The 24,788-nt window shown below is 47.1% G+C and overlaps 1 long non-coding RNA gene across 1 annotated transcript in view; it reads left to right on the forward strand.

Annotated features, from left to right (window-relative positions):
• Window positions 1-4,441: 4,441 nt before the first annotated feature.
• Window positions 4,442-24,788, forward strand: part of LOC144825097 (uncharacterized) — an 81,526-nt gene continuing 61,179 nt past the window's right edge. The window contains exon 1 of the long non-coding RNA XR_013609266.1: window positions 4,442-4,567. This is a non-coding gene — a long non-coding RNA (uncharacterized LOC144825097). The remainder of the gene's footprint in view (window positions 4,568-24,788) is intronic.

The raw sequence follows: 24,788 nt of genomic DNA on the forward strand, positions 1-24,788 counted from the left end.
CCAACCAACTATACTGCCTAAATGCCTGTAAGAGCCCCTCATAACACTCATGCACTGATTCTTTTGGTTCTTGAACAGTTCGATCTATCTTAACCCAATAAATGTCCTGTGGTGATATCGTGGATTTTAACCATGTGATTACTTGCTCAAACTTTTTCATTACAATTGGTGAAGGACCATTGGAAACAAAATCCATATCTGGTTGGGAAGTCGGCCAAATCAACTGCAACCTTGCAAGCTGCCCACAAGTTGCCTGGTACTACAATATCAAACAATGTGTCCAAATCAATCCACAACACCTTCGAAACATTAACAAATTGATCAACTTGCTTGTACCATTCAGCAGTTTTCTCCCTCAGCCAAGGAAACTCATTCGTAAAAGCAGCTAGGTCACCTCTACTCCAAGGCATATGAACATACCCTCCATTGGACATCTCTCACAATGGGTAAATCTCCACTCCTGTCATCCCCCCTCGTGGAGGCGGTATCTCTCCTATGCCCTTTTTGGTACTCTTCTTTTTGGACCATCTTTCTTCCCACTTGTCGAGCATAGTCCATGCACGTATCCCTATGATCAACTTCCAAATATGTGCCTTCAGTCCTATAACTCTTTTCTCCTCCAATTCCTGGTCACTGTGCTGCAATCTATGACTTCCTTGCAGCATCTTAGTTTTGGACAGATCAACCTTGTATCTTTTTGCCAAGGCAGTTAACTTCTCATGTGCTGATCGAGCCTTACGAGTCACATCTTTTGCCACAAACAACAATTCATCAGGTTTGTAAAAATCCACCCTCTCCAAAGGCAAGCTCCCATATATGATCTCATCTATCTTAGCCTTCAATCTCACCATGCTCTTATGGCACACTTCAGGGTTCCTCAACTAGATGCTCTGCTTGCATCTCCATTGTCATTACTCTGATCTCCACATTGGCTTCCTTCTGCAACTTCCCTAGGAGCTGATTTATTCCCTGCATTTCCGTGATCCCAACCTCCTGTCATCCTATCATTCTGATTCCTTATGGGTGCTTCAGACATCCTCAGATCTGACCTGAAGTCAGTAAGGGATCTTGGCCTCACTGTCCTTACATCCACTTGTCCTCACGAGGAGTCTGCAGTGGCTGGCAATGGGGTACTCGATTTGATGGGCTTCGGTAGGTGAGCTATCTCACTCACTATACCTTTTCCTCCTCAGCCATGTCCTTCTCCTGCTACTGGCTGTGCTAGACGCCCATTCTTCACCTGATCTGGATCATACACTGACACTATAGGGCCAATGGTAACCGGCACTGTAAGAGCATCCGGTAATCTTGTAACACCTGTAACTCCATGAGTCTCTGGCCTTGCTGGGGTCTGCGTTCCCATCCCTTTTGTACTTGTTGAAATTCTCCCAACCACTGTCGCACTAGGCTGAGTCTGTAATCCTCCATTTCCCTCCGATGTCCCTGCCTTTCCCTCTGCTGAATCCGGATTGTGTGGAGGCGGCTTGTCTGACAACACTCTTTCTATCAAGCTGTCATCTGTGTCTCTATCATCCTCCTCCACACACTTCTTTTGGGCGTCTCCTACCTTTACCAACAACGGAAACAGCCTATCTCCCTCAATAGTTTCTACTCTCCATCTTTACTCCAATGCGTCCCATCCTGCATCTTGAAACACCCTGATCGACTTTTTCACTCTCTCCTGGCTTCGATCTCTCTTCCTGTCATGGGCTGCCCTAATCCACGCACGGAGCGCCTCAAACTGAGTTAGTCTGGGCAGAGGTCGCAAAGAAGCCATAACTGTTTTCAACTGGTACAACACTTCCAATCTAAAGGTACGATAATGGGGAAAAGTCAATTCTTCATTTCCTTCAGCCATTTTATACCAATTTTCGAGCCAAAGTATGGTATGCAATCCTACATTCGTAGCCATGTAATGAGCTGGGATATCCTAGGGCGTAGCTTCTTCTCCTCCTCGAGTAACCACTCTTATATCTCCTCTACATATATCTTGTAAAACTTTAAAACAATTCATGGTGAAATCAACTTTTCCTCTTTTCAGTGTGCGCTTTACTTCCGGATCACAATCCACCAATACCAGTGTGGCTTCACACTAACCGACCTGTCGCAGCGCGGCACCCTCTGACGACACTCTTCCTCCGGTTGCAGCAGTTCCCCTCCTTTACAATTTGTCTTGGACTCTCTCACACGTCTCTTTCATACTCTGAAATAACTGTTTGTCTGCAAAACGACCGAACAGTCACTTCTCTAACTGTTTGTCCATCAAACGACCGGAAAGTCTCATGTAATTGTCTACCTCAATCTGGCAACTATTTGTCCACAAAACGACCGGACAACTGCACTGGACCATCTGTCCACGAACGACCGGACGGTCCCAAAATCATTGATAGGATCCAATCACTCGCTGATACATACACAGTGATCCACGATCTGCGTTAGTCACTCAAGCACTCACTCTCTCGCTCCCTATCTCGGGTGGGGTAATCAATGACATCTCATGACTCCCCAGTCAATGGTCAACAACCACTCTCTGGGTGGCTTCTACACCACAATCTCTCAGGCTACTTGTCGGGCTTAAGATCTCTTGGATTGCGTGCGCTCAGAGCCCGAATCTCACAATCACTCAACTCTCACTCCAACTTCGCAAGACATCACACAATCAACATAACCCCGCAATCTAACAGACACACAACCCTGTTCATACTCACTCTCTCACGAACTTCTGCTTCTGCCGCACCGTCACTCTCCGTCAATCTCCATTGGCGGTCCTTCGCTCGCGATCCGCCAGACAACCATCACCTTGAGCTCTACAACTATGGGTACTCAATGACTACCTTCTTCTAGATTTAGATCTCCCTTTACTCTAGAGACAACAATCCAACTCTGCTACCAACTTATTGCGCCAGATCCTTATCTCTACTTTATCAGATCTTACCATTTATAAGGATCTCGGTCAACTGGATCTTTTTCCACAACCTATGCTCCATCCAAGATTGGTTGAGTTGTCCTTGGGTCCCAAGCGTCTCCAGCAAGAATGCTTCATTATCACATTCCACTGTAACTATGTATCAGGTCTCCTCCATACCTAACGCCTAAAACAATGTGCATCAGTCTAGCTAACGAGGAAAATGTCCTTGCACCTGCAACGGAAAACATGTGAACAGAACAACCTTGCATGTACACATTTTGCTGACTACATTCTACTGAGACCCTTCCCAAGGAAAATACATTTCAGGCCTTCTCGACTCTGCTAACATAAGAAACCACAAACAGGCTTTCCATGGCAAAACGTGAATATTCATCTAATACAGGCCTTTACACATTCAAACCTACATGATGTTAATAATATTACATTTCTAAGCATTTCTCATTTTTAAGGCACTATGATAGTTTCTACACGTGCAGACTTTTATATTGTACGTTTAAATCTACTAACTACATTAAACATGGATTAATTCATGAAACACTAGCAACTAACAATCACATTTTATATGGTGATTACATTTTCAATTAACACGAGCTAAATTTCTAGCAATACACGTACACAATTGATTATTACATTTACATTTTCTAATGAGTGTTATTTTCAATCCGGATTACATATGGGTGCGGACTAACGTGATTATGATGCACCCCTACAATTTCAGACTAACATGACACTCTATCAGTTGCGTGCTGCCAAGGGTGATGGCAGAGCAGATCTTGCCCCGCGCTGTGTCGCGGACGGTGGATTCCATCCTCCTTCAAGTCAGTTGTCATGTCCCCTAGGCCCGTATGCATCGGGCCAGGACAGAGGTGTAGGCCTTCCATGATACAGCAGCGCGCAATGCAAGAAACACACACTTGGTTGGGTTTTAGCATGGGACTACTTCGTGCAGCTCAGCCGGTTTATTTATCCATGCGGTCACATGACTGCGGGTTCTACCAAACGGGTGCGATCAGGCTGAGTTGTGAGCAGGAACACCCCAGCGCAGCCTGTCCCAATACAATCCTGAAGAGTAAATAAAAAAAGTAAACCCTTTAAACAGAGTTCTAAGCTCCCTAAATGATCCGTGCTTGATAATTAAAGGAAACAGAGAAAATCCACGTTAGACATAGATGTGTGCGATTTGTACATAAATTCCTATTTAACAACCACATCCTCGCCCTTACAGAATCTTAGAACACGAGGAAATGTCTGGTATTTTTCTCAGGTGGCAACCCTAAATCAGGATGGACTGTCAATCTCATTCTCACACATAAATGTTTGAAACTCCAATTATCTCTATTAAATAGCTATTACCAAACTATTTACATTGCAAACCTATTCCACCTGGGAAGGGTTGATTGCATGGCAGTCCGTGCTACACTACTGCGCATGCGCTTACCAGCCTTCAAATCCGGACTGAATGAGAAAGGCTCTAGCAGTGAGCAAAATGACGCCCCCATGGCCTTTGTCATGCCACACACTGCCTCCCGGTGTCCACCTCCTGGTGGCTACCTCTGCTCCCAGCCACTCCTCAGAGATTCAACTCCGCCGCCGTGTAGGGGATGTACCTCCCCTCAGCCAACACAACTACTTCTCCTAGTAAGTAGCAGCAGCTTGAATGTCAGCGGCCTCAGCACCTATTTAAGAGCACAGACGATACCCCCCAGGGCTGAGACGTGGCACCGCGCGCTGTAAGTAGTCGCATATTAAAAGTCTTACGGGGAAGGAGTGTCGGCTGGCCCCGAAGAGAAGGAATACGGGGGCAGCGAACACAGCTCGCACCCTCTTTACACTTTCGGCATCGCTTACCCTTTGCAGATCTTGTAGCTCAATGGTCGAACAGTTGAGCCTTTGACAAAACGTACATTACGGGAAAATGGTGATGAATGCACTTTTTGGGTATTTTCTGCTGTGAGTTGACAAGTAGTTATGTGATTTACACATGGGATGTTGAAGTTCTGATTTTAAAACATTCTCGATGGTTCCTGACATAGAGAAGACACGCTTGGCCTGTTCTGGTTGTTTTCCCTGTTAGGCAAACACTGGTATTGAAGAAGGTCTCATTGTATACTAAATACACAATTATGGTACTGATTTCGAACGCTGAAGAACGGTATGTTTACGTAGCATTGACAGTAAATGATTTATCATCTCACATACGCAAAGCAGAGGCCGTCATTAGTTGAAAAATAAACATAACATTTTGCCCAAGCGTTTTCCTCGACTTCAAGTAATTTCCTTTTAATATAACGATTGGTACTGGTGTAAAAATGTTTTCAAGTATTTCTCGACATGAAAGAAATGAGGCAACCAGAAAACGATTAATATTGGATCAAACTTTTGGTCAAGTTGAAAAGCAGGGATTTGTCGTTCATTTACCAGGAACACAGCAGTTGTTTCCCCGCCTATCATGCCTTTATCTCCCTGTGCCCCTACTGTGGTATTTTATTTGGAGTTTTATCTAGAGCTTTCAAGGCTTTGTGAACTTTAGAGGCCTTCACAGAAAGGAACAGAACAGTTGATACAATCAATTTAAAGAGAGTTAAAAGCTTGTTGTACCAGGTATAAAATTAGAAGAATAAATTATGTCTTTAGCATCTGCAGAGAAGAGAAAATATAAAGTTGCAGGGAAATATAGCCAATGCAGCAAAGGAATGGAAATGACGGTTAAGGATAACTGTTATGGTATTATACCGTTTATATAGTGTTTCATACCCCGATGTGGGGCTCAAAGTGCATTTTCGGATGGGTACCTCTCCTACATACCAACATTTTGGAAGAGTAAAATGGGAGATTTAAAAAAAGAATCTGGAGAATATATTTCTCCCATTTATCTGAATAGGGTCTATTGTCATGTATGGGACTTGCAAGTGTGCTTCTGCAGGATCAGATATAAAAGATGCAAATATGTTTTTTAGGTCTCGCCTCCGCAGTGCGCATGCGCTGAAGAGGAAAGAGACCTGTAGCCATCGGCACAGCTTTCCAGTCAAAAACGTGCACGCGTTGCATTGCTTCCAATGGCAACGCGTGCACATCTGGCTATTCACTCGCGGGAGCGAGCAGCTGGCACCAAATGTTATCAATTATCGGGGAGCCAGCCCCTCGCTCCCGCGAGGGAATCGCACCGACCCCCCCCCCCCCTTTCTCCCCTCCCCCTGCTGCCATCGAAGGCGGGGAATCATATTTAATGGATTGTGCCCTCGCGGTATTATACAGTTCGCTCACTTTGGCAGATGTTCTAAATAAACATTTAATTTGCTCACAAACCCCGTTCCCGCAAGTATTTGAGCAGCATTATCAGGGCACACGTTGAGTAAAGTCTTGGGCGAGATTGGCATGCCGATCGCACACTGTGCAAATGGACGTCTCCAGTGCGCCCTTCCTTCCTCACAGGTCAAGCTAGCTGTCCAGGGTAATGCCTCGGTACGCAGTCGCATATTCAGAGCCACCCTCGGGCACATATATACGGGAATATAGACACGAAAACATGATCATGAACGGACACCGTCCTCCCCGGGGAAACACCTTGTTATGCACCGCGGAACCGTAAATAAACAGCCTCAGGGCTGGTATCTCCAGGGGCTGGGGCTGCAGCTGTAGTAAAAAGTTCTCACAGCAAACGGCCGACTGCGTGGCTATGTAAACAACGGCCAAGAGCCGTACCACCTCAGACTGGAGAACATTCATGCTCAGCAGAAGACGAAAAATGCAAGAATTTAAATCCTGCAGACTCCTTTCCTTACCAAAGTAGCTGCTAGTTTATGGTAAACTTCTAAATTGTGCCAGCACGTCTCGCCACAGATGGTCTGTGTAGTAATACCAAAGCTGAGGCCCCCGGCCCCACAGGCAGCGACCTGCATGCCCAGCCTCCAGGATAGACTTCCTCCAATTGGTTGCACCCCCACCCTTAGCTGCAGGTACGTAACTACAGGGGGTCCGAGGACCCCACTACTACAGTCAGTAAGGGTTGTGTTCTACTGCACCACCGAGGTTGGGGGGTCCACTCCTCTAGCTTGCATCGGGGCCCCTGGAGCATGTGCAAGATCACTGTATCTGCCCCATGAGGGGCCACCCCAGTCCTTCACTCCTGACCTCGCCAGGGAGCCCCCAAACGGTGCCTCGGGTGGGTGCTCAGCACCGGAGCCAGGCTCATCTCTCACCTTTCTCCAGGACCCTCTCATGAGTGTAGCGCCAGCGGGGGCTTCTCTCAGCCCCGTCTCTGTCTCTTCCTCACGCACCTGGTGTGAGGTCTCAAGAGCAGTCACTGGAGAGTGCCTTGTGAGGGCTGTGCCTGACCCTCGACTGTCTCTTCCTCACGCTCCGGGCGTGATGTCTCAGAAGCATTCAATAAAGAGTGAGTGGCTTTTTGAGGTCTGTGCCTAAATCTCGACTGTCTCTTCCTCACGCGCCGGGCGTGATGTCTCAGAATCAGCGCCTGGTTAGGGCTGTTACTGACCCTCTCTAGCCTCTTCCTCACGCGCAGGGCGTGATGTCTCAGAAGCAGTCAATGAAGAGGGCCTTTTAGAGGTCTGTGCCTAATGCTTGACTGTCTCTTCCTCATGCACTGGGCGTGATGTCTCAGAAACAGTGCCTGGTAAGGGCTGTGCCTGACCATTGACTGTCTCTTCCTGTTTGTAGCTATAGTCCTTGCTTACGAGAAGCAAGGCTGGTGGTAAAAGAGGCGCAGTTACTGCCTGCCTTGCTTCTACAACTGTAAGTACAAAATGCATGTTTATGCACGTCTTGCAGGTTTTCAATACACATAAATAAAAGGTATTGTCATTTACAATGCCAATAGCTTTGTCTTTGAAAGGGATACTGAAGGCTCACACAAGGGTAAGTGAAGTCACAGGCTGTATGCACTATGGGGAGCTCCTGTAGAAAAACACAGACTGGTGGTTTGAGATTCTGCTCTATATTTCCTTGCTGCTCTGACTTCTGTGTATGTGCTAAACCCAAACTCTAGTGCAGACACGGCAGAGAGAGCAGTTTTTGCTGATGGGGCCGACACTCAGTAAAACAAGATGCTTTCCCTTTCTATTCTGCACACCAGAGAAACAAGCATTTGCAATGCAATAGGTTTCGCATCTGCGAGAGTTGGAGCTATTGGCATTGGAAATGACAATGCCTTTTATTAATTTGCTTTGAAAACCTGCAAGCGGTGCATAAACACGCACTTTGTACGTATAGTCCTTGCTTACGAGAAGCAAGGCTGGCAGTAAAATAGACTGCCAGCCTTGCTTCTCATAAGCAAGGACTTTAAGTACAAAGTGCTTGTTTACGCACAGTTTGCAGGTTTTCAAATGCATAAATAAAAGGCATTGTCATTTACAACGCCAATAGCTCAAACTCTCGCAAATGCGAGACCTATTGCATTGCAAATGCTTGTTTTCCTTACCAGTGAAGATGCAGGCAGAGAGAGTGTGACAAAAATGTGCACTGTCCTGCAGGAGCAGATTACTGACAGTGCATACTCCGAGTCACGCAAGACCAGTCTCTGTCGGCAGAAGCTCGATGAGAAATCAGGTTTTTAAATACAGGAATCAGGAGGCGGGAAACTAGCCTTGAAATCAAAAGTCTCTCGCCTGAATCAGGGTTGTTGGCATGTATGCTCTCTGCACCAGGGTGAGTATGTAGTCAGCACAATGTTGTATTCGTTGTCAGCCTATGTTGGAAGCGTTTTGGTGTTGTGCACACATGTTCACAGAGGAGCTCTTGTCTCGCAGGCGCATTGCCTAGCAGTGTGATGAATGAGGCGGTGTTAGATATGGGCAGCAGATTTATATTTATATTCAATACTAAACACATAGGCAGCTGCAAAGCAATGACCTAGCCAGAGGGTCATCAGGTTACTATGTTTGCATACACTAAAAACAGAAAGGGGGGAGGTAAGGGTGCGTAATCAGCTGTGTTTGAAGTGCATTAAAATGGATTGGAACGATGATGCTGTGCATCAAGGGGGCGGGGTGAGTGAGCGCAGGGTGGGGGTCAAAGGTGTGGCTAAAACACGTTTCTGTAACATTTTTTAAACTCACAATTGAGCAGCAGCGGTCGGTAGTGGGAGAAGCTGCCGGGCGGTGACCTGGGGAGGGGGAGAGGGAGGGGAAGGGGCAGGGTGGGGGTAGTAATCTATGGATTACGGAGGTTTACAGGTAAGTAAACATATAAATAAAGAAAACAAATTTTGTTGCACGCACTGCATCTCATTTGGGGATGCATTGCACGCAACAAAATTCGTTTTATTTAATTATATGTTTACTTACTTGTAAACCTTCGTAATCCATAGTTTACTCCTCTCCACCCTGCCCCTCCCCAACCCCATGTCACCGCCCGGCAGGTACTCCCACTACCAACCGCGGCTGCATTTGAGTACCTACATATCACTGCTTAATCTGAGCCTGTTGTTTACGATGCTCGGCACCGGCACTTAATTGTCAACACCGGCACTAATAGTCTGCCACAATGTGGCGCTGTCTCAGATGGCCACAACAACAGTTAATTATTAATTAAAATACATTGAAAAGTACTATCACCTGCCGCCCAAGCCATAGTTATAGCTTTGAGGGCTTGGAATTTTCTGAATTGTTACACTTGTAGGAGTGTGATGGTTAGTAGTTGTGTTGTTACTATAATTGCCAGCATGGCAGGGGCAATGTGTTGTGAAAGCTGCAGTGGTCTCCTGATGAGAGGTCTTGCACTTACTTATTTACAAATTAAGCACTACTACATATCAAACCAAGAACAGCTTAAATGGCAAAAAAACATAATTCAGAGGAAAATGCACTATTGTACATTATGAAGCCTCTATCAGTTAATGCGCTGCAGAGGTCTATGTGTGTAACCAGAGAGCCACATAATTGAATCCTGGTTAATGCAGTGGAGAATAGTGACATGAGTATGTTTAATGCTATGAAGTGCCAGTCTGTGACAGGAAACACTGACTAAGTATGTCATTATTTTAAACTTATATTACACACAGTATAAGCTGATCTGCTAAAAAATGTGAAAAAAGGTTTAAGATAAAGTGCCTTCAAAATATAGATTTTACATAGTGCAATTGTTTTTTTAACTGCCCAGCACACACCTCAAAGCTCAGCTGGGAACACCCTTGCAGTACCACTCAAAAATAATAACTCTATGTCACCAGGAAGCTTCAATTTCCATCAATTAAAACCAATACTGGCTTCCAAGCGCCCTTGACACTTACAGATTAACCAGATGAACACATTTATATTTCTTTCAGACAAGTAGGCACCCTGGCAGGTAAGCTTGTTTAGCAGTCTGTCCCTCCCTCGGTTTCACAGCACAGGAGACTCCCTGCCTTACACGGTGGCTGAAGCCTTTCAGTTCTCTGCATTATTTGTACCGGGACGGTTATCTTTTCACAAGAAGTAGGGTACCTGTTTTCCCTTAAATTAGAAAAGTATGGGCATGTTATGCCCCTCGTATCCGGCCACTTTCGACCACTGGAAATCAGAGAAGATCAAGTAGTCTACATGGCATCATTCGCAGAGCAGAAATGTTGTCAGATGAGAAAAAATGATCACAACTAGACAAGAATTGGGAGTTGGTGGCATGAGCAGTGGCAATCCATCTTGTAGGCAGGGATACTGCCTACTAATTTACAAATACACCTCATGAGTGAGGATAACATTGAAACATCAATCAAGGTTGACAAGCTGAGAAGAAATTACGCAAGGTTTAAAAATGCACATATTTCACCTACACCTGATGAGTCGAAGGAGGGTAAATATTTTGTGCAGGGGTTCTCCCCTAGACTGTCTCTTCTCAAAGGGCCTCACAGAGGAATCACAGACAAATCTCGTGCCTTAGTAAAATTTCATATAGGTCAACTACCCATAAATCTCGTCTCCTTATCTCTGAGGTGCCAAGTTCCAATCTGAGCACAAGTAAGTGCTAAACCTAAAAGCAGCAAGGACCATACATGGGGATATTACAAAACACGACACACCACTTAATCAATAAAGTTAACGCCTACAGGCTGTTGGTAAGGTGTTCAGCTATGAATGAAATAAAACTTATAAACGTGCGACTTTGCCCGGAGGCGTCAAGGCGCCTACAAAGAAAAATGAAAAACGAAGAGCTATGTAGAACATGAGGTCTGCTGCTTTTGTCTCTATATTTAATAATCAAGGAAGCAAGCCTACCCCTAAAATCTTCCACCTCCAAAGATACTTCAATAGTAGGCCAGTTGATGGGTGGTTTAGAAACGGTGTTAAACCTCCATTTTAGGATGGAATGTGTCCCAGAGACAAGGTACGAAATCCGTACATAAAAAATACAGTTAAGTAAGAAAGAAATTACTTAAGTAAGTGAGTTCTAGGGAGGAATTAGAACATTTATAAAGATGTATTACAAAACTTTGAAAGGTAATACTGAAATTGTAAGTGCAGATGCATAAAGCCATTGCCATTAAGGCTCTCAGTAATAGGAAAATGCAGAATAACAGGCAAAATCAAAATAGACTAAGTCCCAAATGAGCAGCAAAATAAGTAAGAAATCAGACCACATTCCTAGTAACATCAGAAAGGTCTCATGGCTCGATCCCTAATTCAAGGGTTATATATGGGAATTGTCTCACATGGGAAGTGCAGATTCATGATGGTGTGAGCTATCAAAATACATTTCCAACGTATCTGAACGCTAAATTTAAAAGTGACATACAGCCTTACCACCTAAGCACTATCCACTACATGAAAATTGTTTCAGCCTGATAATGTCATACAGTGACATCAGAACAAACTACAAAACAGTGAACCACTGTGAATGAATAGAATACTGCAAGCAGACGGAAGAACCTTGAAGAAATGTGCCCATGCTAGTGAGTCTTATTCAAGAACTACATTAATCTCATATAAACAAACATAACTTGCTTCACTACATGCAGCAGAAATCATAAACCCCAAATGAGCATGAAGAGACATCCAATTTGAACAAGATGGTGTTGAGGCCTAGTAAGCAGAAGCCAAAAATTCATTTAACAGGACATATCAGGATTGTTTCAAAATCAGTAGCTTCATAAAACTCACTGTATACATGGTATTAGAAATGTAGATTACTATTCTGCCGGTTGTTAATAATGCTCAATTAATAGTAAATGCACAAAAACTTCTACAGTGCCACGTTACAAATTGAGCACCACTAATCTCTAAGCCTAAAAACAGCAATGTCCTTACTTGGGCCTATTACAACACACAAGGATTTTTTATAATAAAAAACAAAGTAAGCCTACAGGCTTTTGGTCAGGAGATTAAAATATGTAAAACGTAAGGTCTGCTGCCTCTGCCTCCATGTTTAATAATAAAGCAAGCCTGTTGTCAATATAAGACTACATTTTAATTGAAAACATATATAACGTTACAAATATAGTCATGCAATTAATGTCACTTGAGCAGTAATGTACAATGTGCAATATGTTTATTTAGGGAGACAGTACTAATACTTAATGTTTATAATTTATCCTAAAAACATTCAAGTTTATAAGGGTCCTAAATATTATGTTGAAACAGAAAGTAAAGGCCCAAAGAAGCTATTAGTAACAGTGAAATGTTTTTGAGCTTGGGTATACAGACACATAAACTACTACATTTCTTTTATTAAGTGTTAATAGCTACCGAACAATTGAAGGACCACCATCCACTCCCGAAAAAGGACCATTAAACATGCTCATAGCAATATATTTAAAACATCTTGCTCTTAATTATAATATAGGACCAACAATGTTACCGGTCAAACAGGACAAACCTTCCTCTCAGTTTCCTAATTCCAGACTTCTGTATAGTTCAAAATATGCTTATTCCTCCTCACAGTAGTTTCTTCCCACATCGTTTACATTTAAGTTAGATTAAGAACTATGCTATACATCACAAAGAGACAAACTAGACAAAAAAATAATGAATCATAAACGACTGACTTTTCATAAACTTGTCTAGATATTGTCTGTAAGAAATTGGGTTAGTTATGAAGGGAGGGGGGGTGGTGTGAAACCCTTCTGAGCAACAAACACAATCTTTGTCAGGGTGAATCACAAAAGTCACTAAATTAACCTGTACTTAACCCTCTTGCAGCTTGGCACAAAAGCAGTCAGGCTTATCTTTGAGGTACTGTGTAAGTATTTATGCAGCACAAAAACAGGAATAAAGGGAAAACCCAATATAGGAAAAATCCCAAACCAATTTAGAAAAACAGAAAAAATTGTAATAAATAAAATGACACCAACACAAATCCAATCAGTAGAACTGGAGTTGTTGATTTGTATAGTCCTATGGTGCCTTAAAAATCTAAGTGCCAACCAAGGGTTTCTGGTTGCCCAAGACTGGGGCAAACTCAAAAGTTGAGGCCCACCGTGATGGAGCGTGGTTCAGATACACGAGGTGGATTGTGCCTGGTCTCTGCTTACCTTTGAACGTAGATCTATTTTCTGAAGAAAAGTCGAGGAGAAGGTAGAGTTCAGTGAGGCATGGCAGCAGGCTGTGTCTGAGAAAGCATCGCAGTTCGTGGGGAGCTGCTGGATTAAGTCTCAGGGAATGACAATGGCAGGAAAAAGCTCAGAGTGGGAGAAACTGGATTTCCAGGTCGAGGAGGTTGCCGACATTGATGGGGAGCCTGCCATCAAAGAGACACTTACAATTTTTACCTTTGGAATTTGGACACTTTTTGGAAGTTGAAAACCTCCAGCTGGCTACCACAAAGTCAGGCCGACCAGCAATGCACCTTGGGTGGATCGGCTGGCATTTATGTCCAAGTATTCTGTTGGTTCTTCTAGCACTGTTGGATGAAAATCTTTGGAAGTTCCTACTTTTAGGGTTAGGCAGGTGGAGCACCTCTAACACTGCTTCCACGGGTCCAGGACCTGAGGGGACTACTTGGGAGGTTTAGGTTTCACTCCAGCAGAGGTCAGGTGCAGGGCTCGAGGTCTCTGGATCATGTTATATCCCTGTAGCTCACACAGGAGCCCAGCCAACTAGGCTATCAATCAATCAATCAATCAGAGCATTTATATAGCGCACTACTCACCCGGAGGGTCTCAAGGCGCTGGCGGGAGGGGGTCCGCTACTGCTCGAACAGGATACATTGTGGTAGTCTTGGGTTCCAGGCAATAGTCCTCTTCTTCAAACAGCAAGGCAGATGCAAAGCAGTCCGCTGGTAGAATCAGTGCAGTCCTCAGAAAAACTAGGCAGGCCTCAAGTGGCAGTGCAGTCTTTCTGAAGTCTTCCGTAGATCCAAAAGTATTCTAAAGAGTGGCTCTGAGGGTCCAATATTTATATTGTAAGCAATCCATTGAATTGAGTGACCATCCTGGCTATCCCACATCTGGTTCTGGAAAGGTCTTCCCTTCCCCTGCTAAGGCTTCACGTAGTCTGAGGTGAGAAAAGACTAGTGTCAGATTCCTTGGTGTGTGCTACGTAGGGAGCCCTTTGGAATGTAAGTGGAGTTGGAAAAAGCTTCACCCCAACGATCCTGACAGGGTGGCACATCCTGCTAACACTCAGCCACTCTTTGTCTCACTGTCTGAGAGGAATACAGAAAGTCCAGCAGCTAAGCTTTTAACATTCATGTGACCCAGTGTGAGAAGTTGGCCTGATGTGCAGTGCTCACTATTCTAGTGATCACTATATATCAGTCCAAACAACCCTTATTGATGATTGGTTGTAAGTCAACCTTATAGACCAGCTATCCTAGTAGCATGGATACGAGCAGTCTAAGGCTAAGACTCTAGAGGGCGTGTTAAGCCGGCTGTTTTACCATCACATTACCCCTTGAACACCCAGTGAAAGGACACCACACAAGTGTTATGAAAATAAACAATGTATTTATTAGAATCACAACAACCCTGTACTCTTTATGAGGACAGGGTGCTAAGCACACAACAAAACTCTTACGAAAATACTTTTAAGTTAGCACGTTACACGAATGCCCGAGGGGCACGAAAAACCATATACGCTAAAAGTGGAATGCGAATCACTAGCAGGTAAGTAACAGTTCTAATAGGCTTTGGAATCGCTAGGACTGGACTAGGGAATCGTTAGATTACTACTAGGAGGCCCAGGGGACTCGGGTGCAGAGTGTGCACTCTCACGCGGGATGCGGGACAAAGTCTATGGAAGCTAGAATTCACAAAGTTAGTGTTCACGGGCGAACCCGACCTGGTAGGGAGAAAATGACAGTGGATCCTGACCCTTGGATAGTGAGGCTATGCTGGGACACCGGAGTGCCGAAGTTACCTAGCCCAGGGGCTGCAGCTGCATAGGTCTGAAAAGACGTCGGGGATCTCGTTGCCGGACCAGGAGCCTGGAAGGAAGAAGTTGCTGGCAGGCGACCAGTGAAGGAAAGTTCGATGGATCCAAGCCTGGATCAAGGAAGAAGAAAACCTGAAAGCAGAGGGGACCAAGTTCTTGAATCACTAGCCAGTGATTAAGTGGGCACCAGGATGGCACCGGGCGAAGTCACCGCAGTCAGGTGAGTGGGCACTGCTGGGCTCTGCAGTCTCTCGGACCAGGAGGCGTTGTCGGCGACCAGGATGGAGGTGCGAGCTGTCCCACGAAGGATGAAGTCGTTGGCGTCGAAGTTACCCAGGATTGGGCAACAAGCCTTGGCTAATTCAAGCCCACGCGGTGGACTCAAAATGGCGTCTTGAGTGGACCAGGAGGGTCCGGGGTGCTCCTCTTCTGGAAGGGAGCAAGGGCCAGTCTGGAGCAACCAGACCAGCAGCAGAAATGTCGTCGGGCGTCGTCAGGAAGGCCACAAGCCAACGGGCTAGTAGCCAAACAACGCGGTGAGCAGCGGAAAGCAGAAGGGCCCCACGCAGATCGTGGAGATGCTGGGGGGCTGCACTTCGGAGCTGGAGCTGCTCAGAGTCGGGGCTTCTCGGACCCCAAAGCACTCACCAGGAATTCACTCGGCGGGCTTGCTGGAAAGAAGTCGTGCAGTCTTGAAGATGGCCGGTCCCTTGAGGTCTCGTCGCACCCACGGTTCTCAGCTGGGCTGTAGAGGTGGGTAGAGGTCAGAGGTGCCAGGGAAGCCGGTTCTCGTCGAGCTGGGCAGTCGGATTCCGGAGGAAGGACTTACAGCAGACCGCAGTGTTCTTAGATGGTGCCTGCGGGTGCAGGGTGACTACTCCTTAGTCACAAGGGAGAAATCTTAGGAAGAAGTCTTGAGTTCCTTTCGCAGAAAGTAGTTTCAGGATTCAAAGATGATCTGATTTGGAAGGGGGCCAGTCTCTACCTTTATCCTGTAAAAAGGGGCTGGCACGCGACTAAGTCCTGCCCTATGGGTGGGACTAGGAGGGGGGTGGTTACACCCACTTCCTTGGCGGGCTTTTCCCCAGCACAGGGTCTGGAGGGACCCTGGAACTGGTTCAAGCCGGCCTATGCACAGTGAGCACCGGGGTGCTACTTGCAGTCACCTTCCTCTAAAGCCCTGCCTACCTACAATACACAAAACCCTGTCTGGGACGGTGCTGGCACCGCCCCTGGCAGGAAACCCTTTGTCCTTATCTCCTGCTCTGGGAGGACTCCCAGCAGCAGGAGGGCAGACTTGTGTCTCGGTGGCAGCATCCATTTTGTGGATGCTAAGGCTCTGTCTGACTTTTAACCGGGTTATAGGTTACAGGCATGTCGTGTCCCTCTAGAAGGGTGGAATGCTAACCCCGTCGCCAGAATTGGCGAGGGGTTAGTATTCCAATTCGTATGACACCTTACTCGACATGTTTTGATAAAGCGATACCAGAGTTGGCACATAACCGCGAGGATTATAATGCACTTAAGAGTATATGGTATGCGATATCATGGAAACGGCTACGGGATGGATCCCGAAAGCCGCAGACAGGCTCAGCTCATGCCAGAGCACCATCTCACACGATTCCAAGCACTCTGCCTTCAGGATTGTTAAGGCCTGCCATAGGAGTGACTGATAGGAGATCTGTGTGTCCATTTTAGGGTTAGATATAGGTATACTATATCTAAAGCAAAGGGTGAGTACACCACCTTGCCCCAGCTGTCGTGCAGCCAGTTGTGTCAGTTTTAGTTAGTCAATCCAGGGGTGGCACAATACGTGCTTCAGCCCCTGGGAGACTTCTGGGTGCACCTCAGCCCTGGGTACAGGGACTTGGAGAGGGCCCAGTGCCAATTCAGTACCTGGGTACAATTTGGATAGAGAGAACAGCTAGGCTGTGGGTCTGATTAGCAGGCCCACAGCCAGGGAAAGTCGTAAACCAGTGCAGCAAAAAGCAAAAATCTGGGTGATCATAGGATTGCAGACCCTACTCTCCTACATGACCCCCCCCCAAACTTTGGGACAATAAGCTAACCTTGACCAGGTGAGTCTTCTTGCTCTAAGTGGAAATACCTGGAGAGCCCATCAGCATTGCTGTGATCAGTCCCAGGTCTATGCTCCACTGTAAAATCCATCCCCTGTAGGGAAATGGACCACCTAAGCAGTTTGGGGTTTTCACCCTTCATCTGATTTAGCCACAAGAGGGGCTTATGGTCTGTCTGAATGGTGAAGTGAGTGCCAAACAAGTAGGCCCTCAGCTTCTTCAGGGCCCAGACCACAGCAAAGGCCTCCCTCTCAATAGCTGACCAATTTTTCTCTCTGGGTGTCAACCTCCTGCTAATGAAAGCAATAGGCTGATCATTACCATCAAAATTCAGTTGAGACAGAACAGCTCCCACACCCAACTCAGAAGCATCTGTTTGGACAATGAATGGCTTGGAGTAATCTGGACTCTTGAGGATAGGTGCTGTGCACATGGCCTGCTTTAGGTCATTGAATGCTTTCTGACAGCTTGCTGTCCACTGAACTTTCTTTGGCATCTTTTTGCTTGTCAGGTCATTAAGGGGGGTCACTATGGACCCATAATTTCTGACAAACTTCCTATAGTACCCAGTCAGGCCCAAGAAAGCTCGAACCTGAGTCTGGGTGATTGGAGGAGTCCAGTCCTTGATGGCCTGTATCTTACTCTCCAGTGGCTGAACCTGGCCTCCACCTACAAGGTGGCCCAGGTATACAACCTGTGACTGCCCTATCTGGCACTTTGTGGCCTTGATAGTGAGGCCTGCCTTTTGCAGGGCCTCTAACACTTTCCTCAGGTGGACCAGGTGATCCTCCCAGGTGGAGCTAAAGACAGCAATATCGTCAAGATAAGCTGCACAGAAGTCATCCAGCCCAGTGAGGACTTGATTCACCAACCTTTGGAAGGTGGCAGGTGCATTTTTCAGTCCAAAGGGCATTACCACAAATTGATAATGCCCTCCAGGGGTAGAAAATGCTGTCTTAGGTTTGGCTTCCTCAGCTAACCTGATTTGCCAATACCCAGCTGTCAAATCAAATGTGCTTAAGAAGTTGGCAGAAGCCAATCTATCTATAAGCTCATCTGCTCTTGGTATTGGGTGGGCATCAGTCTTAGTGACTGCATTGAGGCCTCTGTAGTCTACGCAAAACCTCATCTCTCTCTTACCACCCTGGGTGTGAGGCTTTGGCACTAGAACTACTGGGCTAGCCCAAGGGCTATCTGAGGGCTCAATGACTCCCAGTTCCAACATTTTCTGCACTTCAGTTTTGATGCAGTCTCTAACATGATCAGGCTGTCTGTAGATTTTACTCTTGACAGGCAGACTGTCTCCAGTGTCAACATCATGGGTACACCAATCAGTTTGGCTGGGTGTCAGAGAGAACATATGTCGAAAGGATTGCAGAACTTGCCTGCAATCCTGTTGCTGATGTTCAGTGAGGCTGCCACAAAAGACAACACCATCAACTGATCCATCATCAGGATTCTGAGTGAGCAGGTCTGGGAGAGGGTCACTCTCTTCCTCCTGTCCCTCATCTGTGGCCATGAGCAAGCTCATGTCCTTCCTGTCAACATATGCTTTGAGCCTGTTAACATGGAGCACTCTGAGAGGGCTCCTGGGAGTTCCAAGGTCCACCAAGTAGGTAACCTCTCCCTTTTGCTCAATGATGGTGTGGGGCCCAGACCATTTGTCTTTCAGAGCTGCTGGGGCCACTGGCTCCAGCACCCACACCTTCTGCCCTGGCTGGTACACAGTCAGAACAGCCTTTTGGTCATGCCAAGCTTTTTGAAGTTCTTGGCTGGCCTCAAGGTTTTTAGATGCCTTTTCCATATACTCAGCCATCCTGGAGCGGAGACCAAGTACATAGTCCACTATGTTGGTTGCAGGCTTTTTGAGAGGTCTCTCCCATCCTTCCTTCACCAAACACAGGGGTCCTCTTACAGGATGCCCATACAGAAGCTCAAAAGGGCTGTAGCCAACCCCCTTCTGTGGGACCTCTCTGTAAGCAAACAAGAGGCAGAGGATCAGGACATCCCATCTTCTCCTAAGAGTTTCAGGTAGTCCATGAATCATCCCTTTCAGGGTCCTGTTGAATCTCTCAACAAGCCCATTGCATTGTGGATGATAGGGTGTGGTGAACTTGTAGTTCACACCACACTCTTTCCACATGGCAGTCAGATATCCTGACATGAAGTTTGTACCTCTGTCAGAAACGACCTCCTTAGGGAAACCCACTCTGGAGAACACTCCAACTAGGGCTCTTGCCACTACAGGGGCTGTAGTGGTCCTAAGGGGAATAGCCTCAGGATACCTGGTGGCATGGTCCACCACCACCAGTATAAACTTGTGTCCTGATGCTGTCTGGGGTTCCATTGGACCAACAATGTCAATCCCCACTCTTTCAAAGGGAACCCCCACCACAGGTAGTGGTATGAGGGGGGCCTTTGTTGTGCCACCTGACTTACCACTGGCTTGGCAAGTGACACATGAGCGACAAAACTCCTTGGTATTCTCATTCATATGGGGCCAGTGAAAGTGTGAGACAAGCCTGTCCCAAGTCTTTGTCTGACCTAAATGACCTGCAAGGGGAATCTCATGGGCCAAGGTGAGGAGGAAACCTCTCAGAGACAAGGGGATGACCAGCCTCCTGGTTGCACCAGGCTTGGGGTCTCTTGACTCAGAGTACAGGAGTCCATCTTCCCAGTATACCCTGTGGGCACCTGTGGCATTCCCTGCAGCCTCAGCAGCAGCCTGCTGTCTGAGGGGTTCAAGGGAAGGGCAGCTCAACTGTTCCTTCCCCAGGTCTGCTCTGGAGGGTCCCCCTGAGCCCAGAAACTCAACTTGATCAAGTTCAAGCTCTTTAGGCTCAGTTTCCCTCAGCTCTGCTAGATCAGCCTCCTCAGAGACTTGATCCTCAACCTGGGGCAAGGGGGAAGGCAAAGCCTTACCCTTACTGCTCTTCTTCTTGGAAGGTGTCTGGTCCATAATTTCAGGATCCAGCACCTGTTCAGTGGGGCATCTTCTGGCCTGTGACCTAGTCACAGCAAGCACATGTGCTGGCAAGCCTAACATCTCCATGTGAGTCCTCTGCTCCACTTCTGACCATTGTGATGACTCCAAATCATTGCCCAACAAACAATCAACTGGGAGGTCTGAACTGACTACAACTTTCTTTTGTCCCTTCACTCCACCCCAGGAGAAAGCTACAATTGCCACACTATGACTAGTAGTGACATTGCTGGCATTGGTCACCAGGAAATCAGTACCTGGCATGATCTGTCCAGGGTCCACAAAGTTAGGTGTCACCATGGTGACACTGGCACAAGTGTCCCTATAGGCCTGAGCCATTTTGCCATTAATCAAAGGTGTCTGCCTGTATTTGCCCAAGGTATTGGGACTTATTTCAGGGGACATATCCATATCCCCTGTACAGACAAGGACAGCCTGAGTGAGTGTGCCAACTAAGTTGTCAGACCCCTCAGTACCCAAGGTTAACCCAACTAATGCCTTGGGAGTGACACTACCACTACTGACTGTACTAGGGGGTGCAGTTGCTTTAGGAGCCGTAGTGGTAGGAGTTTGTCCTCCTCCTCTTTTGGTGCACTCACTAAACCAGTGAGATTTACTTTTGCAGTACTGGCACCACCTTTTGGACTGGCCTTCTTGAGTCTTCTTCTTCTGGGAAGCCTGACCCCCACCCTCTTTGGTTTGTTGGGGACCTGGTGAAGACTTCTGGTCATTTTGCTCATTCTTGACATTACCCTTCTGGTCTGCTTTCTTCTGACCACCCTGGTTCTGGTTCTGGTTCTGCTTGATCCTTGTCCTGACCCATTTGTCTGCCTTCTTTCCCAATTCTTGGGGAGAGGTCAGATCTGAATCAACAAGGTGCTGGTGCAGCAACTGGTTCTGACAATTGTTCAAAATTTGTTCTCTCATCATTAGATTATACAATCCTGTGTAATCTGTAACCTTGCTACCCAGCAACCAGCCCTCCAAAGCCTTAGTGGCACAATCCACGAAATCAGACCAGTCCTGAGACTGAGTTTTCTGGGTGTCTCTGAACAGCAACCTGTACTGCTCAGTGGTTAAACCAAACCCATCAACCAGTGTATTCTTCAGGACCTGGTAATTGTTAGCATCCTCCACTCTTGTAGTGAGGAGCTTATCTCTACCTTTACCATCAAAGGAGAGCCACAGTATAGCTGCCCACTGACTCTGGGGAATGTTCTGCACAGTGCAGGCCCTCTCCAGAGCAGCCATCCATTTCTGGATGTCATCCCCTTGCTTAAAGGGGGGCACTATTTTAGTCAGGTGTTTAGTATCTAAACCCTTCTCTCTATCTCTTGGGAGATTGCTGCCACCAGTGGGAGCTAGCCCACTCATCTGCTGCTCTCTTGCCAGGGCAAGCTTCTCTTTGGCCAGGGCAATTTCTTCCCTTTCAATCCTCAGTTCAGCTTGTCTCATCCTAGCTTCATGCTCCTTTCTCTGAGGGGAAGTAAATCTCCTCTGTGGAGGATTCCTTCTCCCCTGAGAAGAGGCATTAGAGTGCAGAGATCTATTGGAGTCCCTAGAAAGAGATCTATCTCTCCTAACTCCAAGGTTAGGCCCACTTCGGGTTAGTACTGGGGGGCCCCCAGATCCTAGCCCAAGTAAGTCTAAGTTGGTCCTAGTTAGCCTTCTGACTACCTCAAGACCTTTGTCTACCTCATCCCCAGAGAGTACCTCCTGATCCTCCTCCTCAACTGCTGAATCAGTGTTGGGGAGGTCTGGATCCCCAGAGGTTCCCTCTAAGGCTGGCATGCTCTCATGTAACTGAGAGAGCTTTCTGGCATCATATGTCTCTAAGAGACCTATCAGAAAGGGAATGGTGGGGTTAGACCCCTGCTTCAGTTTCCTGGAGACACAGATTTGTCTCATCTCCTGAAAACTGAGAGCTGCATATCTTGAAGTGACCTGTGGAGGGTCAACACTGACCAGGGGAGTCTCAGTAGAGTCCCCCTGAGTCGACATGCTTTTCTAGTGAGGTGTAAGTGGTGCACTTACCTACACTATATGTTTGCCTACTGATCCCTTGCTAGAGTTGTAGTTTAGGGTGTGCTAGGCCCTAGGAGCTACAACAGCTGGTTCAGTAGAACTCAGAGTATTCTAAGCTAAGTTATATGTACCTTTAGTACTTATGTGATCTTTCACAAGATATTCTTAGGGCATGTGTGGTAAAACAACAGCAAGCTCAAATCCCAACCGCTGCTCACCAATGTGAGAAGTTGGCCTGATGTGCAGTGCTCACTATTCTAGTGATCACTATATATCAGTCCAAACAACCCTTATTGATGATTGGTTGTAAGTCAACCTTATAGACCAGCTATCCTAGTAGCATGGATACGAGCAGTCTAAGGCTAAGACTCTAGAGGGCGTGTTAAGCCGGCTGTTTTACCATCACATTACCCCTTGAACACCCAGTGAAAGGACACCACACAAGTGTTATGAAAATAAACAATGTATTTATTAGAATCACAACAACCCTGTACTCTTTATGAGGACAGGGTGCTAAGCACACAACAAAACTCTTACGAAAATACTTTTAAGTTAGCACGTTACACGAATGCCCGAGGGGCACGAAAAACCATATACGCTAAAAGTGGAATGCGAATCACTAGCAGGTAAGTAACAGTTCTAATAGGCTTTGGAATCGCTAGGACTGGACTAGGGAATCGTTAGATTACTACTAGGAGGCCCAGGGGACTCGGGTGCAGAGTGTGCACTCTCACGCGGGATGCGGGACAAAGTCTATGGAAGCTAGAATTCACAAAGTTAGTGTTCACGGGCGAACCCGACCTGGTAGGGAGAAAATGACAGTGGATCCTGACCCTTGGATAGTGAGGCTATGCTGGGACACCGGAGTGCCGAAGTTACCTAGCCCAGGGGCTGCAGCTGCATAGGTCTGAAAAGACGTCGGGGATCTCGTTGCCGGACCAGGAGCCTGGAAGGAAGAAGTTGCTGGCAGGCGACCAGTGAAGGAAAGTTCGATGGATCCAAGCCTGGATCAAGGAAGAAGAAAACCTGAAAGCAGAGGGGACCAAGTTCTTGAATCACTAGCCAGTGATTAAGTGGGCACCAGGATGGCACCGGGCGAAGTCACCGCAGTCAGGTGAGTGGGCACTGCTGGGCTCTGCAGTCTCTCGGACCAGGAGGCGTTGTCGGCGACCAGGATGGAGGTGCGAGCTGTCCCACGAAGGATGAAGTCGTTGGCGTCGAAGTTACCCAGGATTGGGCAACAAGCCTTGGCTAATTCAAGCCCACGCGGTGGACTCAAAATGGCGTCTTGAGTGGACCAGGAGGGTCCGGGGTGCTCCTCTTCTGGAAGGGAGCAAGGGCCAGTCTGGAGCAACCAGACCAGCAGCAGAAATGTCGTCGAGCGTCGTCAGGAAGGCCACAAGCCAACGGGCTAGTAGCCAAACAACGCGGTGAGCAGCGGAAAGCAGAAGGGCCCCACGCAGATCGTGGAGATGCTGGGGGGCTGCACTTCGGAGCTGGAGCTGCTCAGAGTCGGGGCTTCTCGGACCCCAAAGCACTCACCAGGAATTCACTCGGCGGGCTTGCTGGAAAGAAGTCGTGCAGTCTTGAAGATGGCCGGTCCCTTGAGGTCTCGTCGCACCCACGGTTCTCAGCTGGGCTGTAGAGGTGGGTAGAGGTCAGAGGTGCCAGGGAAGCCGGTTCTCGTCGAGCTGGGCAGTCGGATTCCGGAGGAAGGACTTACAGCAGACCGCAGTGTTCTTAGATGGTGCCTGCGGGTGCAGGGTGACTACTCCTTAGTCACAAGGGAGAAATCTTAGGAAGAAGTCTTGAGTTCCTTTCGCAGAAAGTAGTTTCAGGATTCAAAGATGATCTGATTTGGAAGGGGGCCAGTCTCTACCTTTATCCTGTAAAAAGGGGCTGGCACGCGACTAAGTCCTGCCCTATGGGTGGGACTAGGAGGGGGGTGGTTACACCCACTTCCTTGGCGGGCTTTTCCCCAGCACAGGGTCTGGAGGGACCCTGGAACTGGTTCAAGCCGGCCTATGCACAGTGAGCACCGGGGTGCTACTTGCAGTCACCTTCCTCTAAAGCCCTGCCTACCTACAATACACAAAACCCTGTCTGGGACGGTGCTGGCACCGCCCCTGGCAGGAAACCCTTTGTCCTTATCTCCTGCTCTGGGAGGACTCCCAGCAGCAGGAGGGCAGACTTGTGTCTCGGTGGCAGCATCCATTTTGTGGATGCTAAGGCTCTGTCTGACTTTTAACCGGGTTATAGGTTACAGGCATGTCGTGTCCCTCTAGAAGGGTGGAATGCTAACCCCGTCGCCAGAATTGGCGAGGGGTTAGTATTCCAATTCGTATGACACCTTACTCGACATGTTTTGATAAAGCGATACCAGAGTTGGCACATAACCGCGAGGATTATAATGCACTTAAGAGTATATGGTATGCGATATCATGGAAACGGCTACGGGATGGATCCCGAAAGCC

The sequence above is a fragment of the Lissotriton helveticus genome, chromosome 3_1, assembly GCF_964261635.1.
Source record: "Lissotriton helveticus chromosome 3_1, aLisHel1.1, whole genome shotgun sequence".
NCBI classification, from domain to species: Eukaryota; Metazoa; Chordata; class Amphibia; order Caudata; family Salamandridae; genus Lissotriton; species Lissotriton helveticus.